This window comes from Sus scrofa, chromosome 9, assembly GCF_054392235.1.
Source record: "Sus scrofa isolate SSC_HxYL_T2T_F1_AM1 chromosome 9, Sscrofa_HxYL_maternal_Yorkshire_Landrace_v2.0, whole genome shotgun sequence".
Lineage (NCBI taxonomy): Eukaryota > Metazoa > Chordata > Mammalia > Artiodactyla > Suidae > Sus > Sus scrofa.
In genome coordinates this window covers 38,494,611-38,500,968 of record NC_139391.1, presented here as the reverse complement: position 1 = coordinate 38,500,968, position 6,358 = coordinate 38,494,611, and the positions used below count along the sequence as shown (strand labels likewise).

Genomic DNA, 6,358 nt, shown 5'->3' with positions numbered 1-6,358 from the left:
TCATCTACTGACCAGATTCTGTCCTAACCTCGCTGCTCTGTTCCGTCTGGAGTTGCAAACAGAAGCCGTGCGTTTTAAGATAGCTGAAGTCTGACGGAAAAACACAGTAAAACAATCCCCAGTTAATTAAACCAGTTTCTTTTGTTCTGCACTTCTCTCCTCTTGCCTATTTAAAAAAAACAAAAAGTGGGAGATTTTCATCTTGGAGTTCAAAAACTAGGATAAAAGTAATTCTAGCCATTTTTAAACAAGGACAGTAGCCAATTTAAGAAATTTTCAAAACGCCAATAGGTGATACATAGAGGAATAACCATGACTATATAGTTACGAATGATCACAGTAATGAAAAAACCGGGATACCAGAGAAGGCAGGTAATGATCCTAGGCTTTGAAGAGCAAACAAATGCTCCTTGAGGACCTGAAATCCGTGAGCCTGAAAAGGAAACTTTGATAAGCTTAGATTTTTAAAAAAAAAAAAAAAGACTTACAAAGCCAGGAAGATGAATTTAAAATTACACTTTATCACTGTTAATATGTTGCAGAAGAAAAAGCGTGAGCTTTGAGGTCAGAAACAGTGATGTTCAAATTCAAGGTCTACCACTTTTGAGCTCTGAGACCTTGGATAAAGTATTCTCTTAGAGGATCAGAATCTCCATAACGTTTACGTGGATAAGATGTTCCATCCTTCAGGGCCATCCTGAAGGTTAGACAAACTAACGCGCAAGATGGGATGGTGCGTCACAAAGTCCCATAACTCTTCCTGGGACGTCCTGCCTAAGGCTGCCCTTTAAAGGCTAAAGTCAAAAGGACATTGCAAATTTACTCAGCATAATCAAACATACTTTGAAGAATATTCAGAACAAGAGTATATGCAGTATAGGCCTGATAAAAATCTCTGGGGACAATTTATGGTAGGTATTGAACCTGAGGGCAGAGAGAACCTGCAGGTTCTCTCTTTCTGCTCCTAAATTGCTTGGATCTTATGATAAAGATCGACATTCAAGTTGAGCTGGTCTCAACAAACCCAGCAAGTATCTGGGAAAGGAGGTTGTAAAAGGACAGTTAATTTATTTTATAAGGTCCAGTCTCCAAAGTGAGAAGAATTATTTGTAGGAAGAGAACTGGAATTAAAAAAGAAAAAAATCCCTCTCCTCTCAGCCTTCCTAGTGTAAAATACAGCTTCACTGTGGTTATGGCACTTAGAGCTTTCTGTTTTGTGGGGTGGTTGTTTTTATACGTAGTTTATCTTAGTAGCCCCACACCGCCAGGGACAGGGCCTTGAGCAAATCAAGGTTTCAGTAAGTATTTGTGAATAAATGAATCCCGTCATGTAATTTCAATTAGTAAGCAGAATTCATGAATCATGTGCATGAGGATTAAAGATAGAAAACAAAATCTTTTCCCGATTTTCAAAAGCTGGTTAGAGTAAATAAAATTACAGATATCAATAATCAACTGTATTCCAAAGGGAATATATAAACACTGTGTCTGAACATGAATTAAAAAAGCAATATGGAATTACTGAGGACAAACTTTTGCTTATGTATTTCTGTCTTATTTATAAGACACCGTTCCATCTTTCACACCTATCAAAATCCATCTGTATTCTGAAACTCACCTCAAATTCTATCTTTCCCATGAAGTCATGCTTACTCATCCCCACAGATCATCCCCCTCCCCTGCTGAATGCCTAAGACCTTTGTTTATTCTTCTAAAATGTATGCTACTTGTGTTGTTTCAAATAGGATAATGTTCATGAAAGTGCTTTGCAAAAAAGTGTTATAAAAATTCAGTTTCAGCATTTATCGAGCACTTACTCTGAGCTTAGCAGTACATGTGCTCTATCACAAATACTTTGTGTAGCTCCTTCAGACTGAGGCCCCCAAGAATAGGAATTCTGTCTTATTCATCTTCATGTCCCTACACCTGGTATAGTGCCTGGCACAGAGCAACCATTTGATAGTACCTTTGTTAAGAATGGTTATAGGAATTTTACAATTTTTAAAAATTAAATATAATTGATTTATAATATTGTGTTAGTTGTACAATATAGCAAAGTGACTCAGTTATTTTAAGTTATTTTTTTCAATATTAAAAGATATTGAATATAGTTCCCTGTGCTATACAGTAAATCCTTGTTCTTATCTATTTTATGTATAGTAGTTTGTATCTACTAATCCTATACTCCTAATGCATCTTTCCTCCCTCCCTTTCCCCTTGGTTACCATAAGTTTGTTTTCTGTCTGTGAGTCTGTTTGTGTTTTGTATATATATTGATTGGTATTACTTTTTAGATTCTACATGTGGTATCATATAATAGTTGTCTTTCTTTGTCTGACTTACTTCACTAACTGTAATAATCTCTGTGTCCATCCATGTTGCTGCAGATGGCAATATTTCATTCTTTTTTATGGCTGAGTAATGTTCAATATATATTATATATATACACATATATACATATATATATGTGTGTATATATATATATATTATCTTAAACCAATCATAGGCACTTGGGTTGTTACCATGTCTTGTCTGTTGTAAATAGTGCTGCCATTAACATTGGAGTAAGTGTATACTTTCAAATTAGTTTTCATCTTTTATGAATATATGCCTAAGAGTGGGATTCCTGTGTCATATGGTAGCTCTATTTTTGGTTTTTTAAGGAAACTCCATGCTATTCTTTATAACAGCTGCACCGATTCACATTCCCACCAATAGTGTAGGAGGGTTCCCTTTTCTCCACATCCTCTCTATCCCTAAATATGTGTAGAATTTTTTATAACTATTCTGACAGGATTGAAGTGGTACCTCATTGTGGTTTTGATTTGCATTTCTCTGATAATTCACAATGTTAAGCATCTTTTCATGTGTCTATCAGCCATTTTTGTCTTTGGAGAAATGTCTTTTTAGGTCTTCTGTCCATTTTTTGATGGGGTTTTTTGTTTTTTCAATATTGAGTTAAATGAACTGTTTGTATATTTGGGAAATTAAGCCCTCGTCAGTTGCATCTTTTGCAAATATTTTCTCCCATTCCATATGTTGTGTTTCATTTTATTGATGGTTTCCTTTACTGACCAAAAGCTTTTAATATATGCCCAGGAGTGGAATTGCTGGATCATATGGTATTTCTTTATTTAGCTTTCTGAGGAACCACCATACTGTTTTCCATAGTGGTTGTACCAATTTACATTCCCACCAACAGTGCAGGAGGGTTCCCTTTTCTCCACACCTTCTCCAGCATTTGTTATTTGTAGACTTGTAAATGATGACCATTCTGACCAGTGTGAGGTGGCACCTCATTGTAGTTTTGATTTGCATTTCTCTAATAATTAGTGATGTTGAGCATTTTTTCATGTGCCTGATGGCCATACATATGTCTTCTTTGTAGAAATGTCTATTTAGGTCTTCTGCCTATTTTTCAGTTGGGTTGTTTGGGTTTTTTGTTGAGTCATGTGAGCCAACCATGCTCTTTTCATTACTCTAGCTTTGTAGTATAGTCTGAAGTTTGGAAGGGTTATGCCTCCAGTTTTATTCTTTTTCCTCATGACTGCTTTGACAAATCTGAGTCGTTTGTGGTTTCACATATATTTTAGGATTATTTGTTCTAGAAAACTGTCACAATTTTTATCTTATCTCATTAACATAGCAACTCTGTAGAGTCAATATGCTTTTAATCAGTAAATATATCAACTGACATTAGCAGTGTATAAAATCTTGAACAAAATCTCTGCCCTCTTATTTTACAGATGATGATACTGAGGTGCACAGTGGTTGTGACTTTCTTAGACTTGTACTGCTATTAAGCTAGAGATCCAAAATTTAAGTTTAGCTCTTCCTGGTCCCAAGTCATAAGAATAAGCACAAGAAAAGACCATTTTATTATTTTCATTATATTTATTATAATTTACACATATTATTCATATAATTTTATTGAATTATTATGTATTATATTATTAATATGTATTTATATCACATATATTTTTCACCCCTATATTCAGTAAGATTCTGCACAATCCATATAATTTAGGAATAAATTTAGAAATTATCATTATCTAAATTTTAAAATATATTTCGCTCCAAGAAATTACTCACTCCACCCCCAGGTGATTTATTAATATGGCTGATGATATCAGTGAGTTTCCTAAATTTAAATTAAAGGTATAACCGATATTTAAATAAATTGACATCTGTGTCTTGCCTGCAGTCTTATCTTGTTCTAAGCCATCCTCCATACTCCCAGTAGGTTAATCCTATTAAAATATTGATATGATCACATTACTTTTGTCAACCTTAAAAGCAGAACAGCCAGTTATTCAACCAGCAAAGTGAGTTTATTCAAGAATAGCAGTGGAATTGCAATTCAGGACACCCAAGCTGTGGCAAACTACAGGCAAGTTCAGAGAACAGAGAAAAGGGGCTTGCTTTTTTACAGGAGAGGAGGGAGTTGGGAGGGGCTGTTTTGAACAAAAGTTCATTGGTGGGAAGGAGAGTTGAAGGTGGCGGCAGCTTTTCATTGTCTGAGTGCAGTGGTTTCTCATTGGCTGGGCTGTTGCTGGACAAGAAGAAACTCTTTCCTCCTGCTGGGGTGTGTAAAGTAAGCTGCTTCCTTTAGGGACTGCTAGGTACTTTTCCTGACAGGATCTGCAAAGGGCAATGAGCAGTGGTGTGTGAGAGCTCCCCCTGCGGAGCTTTCCAACTGTACTTTAAATGAGGTTTCCTTTATTTTCACTTCCTTGATGAAATCCTTGCATGACATTCCATCATCGTGTAGTATTTCATGACCATTGAAATGACACTCTATCACCATTTATTAGTAGAATAAAACAAACTGCATGGCTGGACCTGCAATGTCCCTCAGGCTCTGTGATCACCTGACTCATGCCTTTCTCCCCTGTATTAGTTATGTACTCCTCCACTTGCCCCTCGCTAACTTGTAGCCAGCTTCCAGGACTCAGGTCAGTCCCTGCGAGAACCATTCTCTGACATACACAACTTTTGTGAACCTTACACACTATAAATCCCTTGTCATCGCTTACAATTAAATCGTTTATATGCTAATAAGAGCTTAGACCAGATGGCCTCCTCCGTTTCAGGTCCCATTTCTTTATTAAATGTACTTTTTAGGTACTTCTAAATTCGAATGTTGCTAGTTGGTTGTCTCTTTTTGTGATCTTAGCTACTCCTGATGAACAGTTCCCTTGGGGATGCAAAATCCTGGTTTCTAATTCTATCAGTCCTTCCTCATTCATTGCCCAGGCTACTTCAATAAAGACAGACTTGCCCTCATCTTCTATTCAATATCCCAAAGTAGAGCCCGTATAGAAAAGGCAGAATAAACACTTATTGCCTCCCTTTATTTATCTGTCATACTTACAGGTTTATCATGTTTTCTATTTATTCAAAAGCTGGTTTAGAAAGTTATAATTTTCTAGAAAATAGTGTATTTTACCTAACTTGCAATACCTATTGGCATAAAAATTTTCCTAGTATATACTTATCTTTCTAAAAAATCTCTGGCATGTCTATAGCTATATTGTTTTTTATATTTCATGTATTATTTTCTGGGTTTTCTCCCTGTTTTCTTGGGATAATCTTGCCAAAAGTTTATTTTATTAGTCTTTTCAAATAAGCATTAGACATTGATCTGTGCTGTATCTTTATTTCCTAATTTTATTTATTCATCTGTCTTTATAATATACTTCATTCTAAGTTCCTTAGAGTTACTTGTTTTTTCTTTTTCTAACTTCTTGATCTAGATATTTAGCTCATTAATTTAATTTAATTTTATTTTATTTTTAGTGCTGTACCTGCAGCATATGGAAGTTCCCAGGCTAAGGGGTTGAATCAGAGCTGCAGCTGCTGGCCACAGCCACAGCCACAGCCAGGTAAAGCCAGATCTGAGCCACATCTTTTACCCACACCACAGCTGCATCCTTAAGCCACTGAGTGAGGCCAGGGATTGAACCCGAGTCCTCGTGGATACTAGTCAGGTTTGTTTCCAATGAGCCACAATGGGAACTCCTAGCTCATTAATTTTCATTCTGTTTTTTTAAAGAAGTATTTAAATTTATCTAAATATTAAAGATGCCTAAGTTCTATGTTTGGCAGCATCCTGAGTTTGAAACAAAATATTTTCCTTATTGTGTAGTTTAAATATTTTCAAATTGCCACTTTATTTATTCTTTGACGGTGAGCCATTTGAAAGTGTTTTGAAATGTCTACATGTGCAAAGGTTAGAAATTCATAACATTGCAGAAGCAAAGATCAATGAGCCTGAAAACACAGCAGTAGACACTTTCCAAAATGGCATCCAAGGGTAAAAGAGACGGGGGTGAGGTGGGAAGAACATGGCCTCACT

At 35.9% G+C, this 6,358-nt stretch overlaps 1 protein-coding gene across 11 annotated transcripts in view; it reads left to right on the top strand.

The window, feature by feature from the left end:
- LOC110262223 (uncharacterized) overlaps positions 1-6,358 on the top strand; it is a 60,898-nt gene that overhangs the window by 933 nt on the left and 53,607 nt on the right. The window lies entirely within an intron of this gene.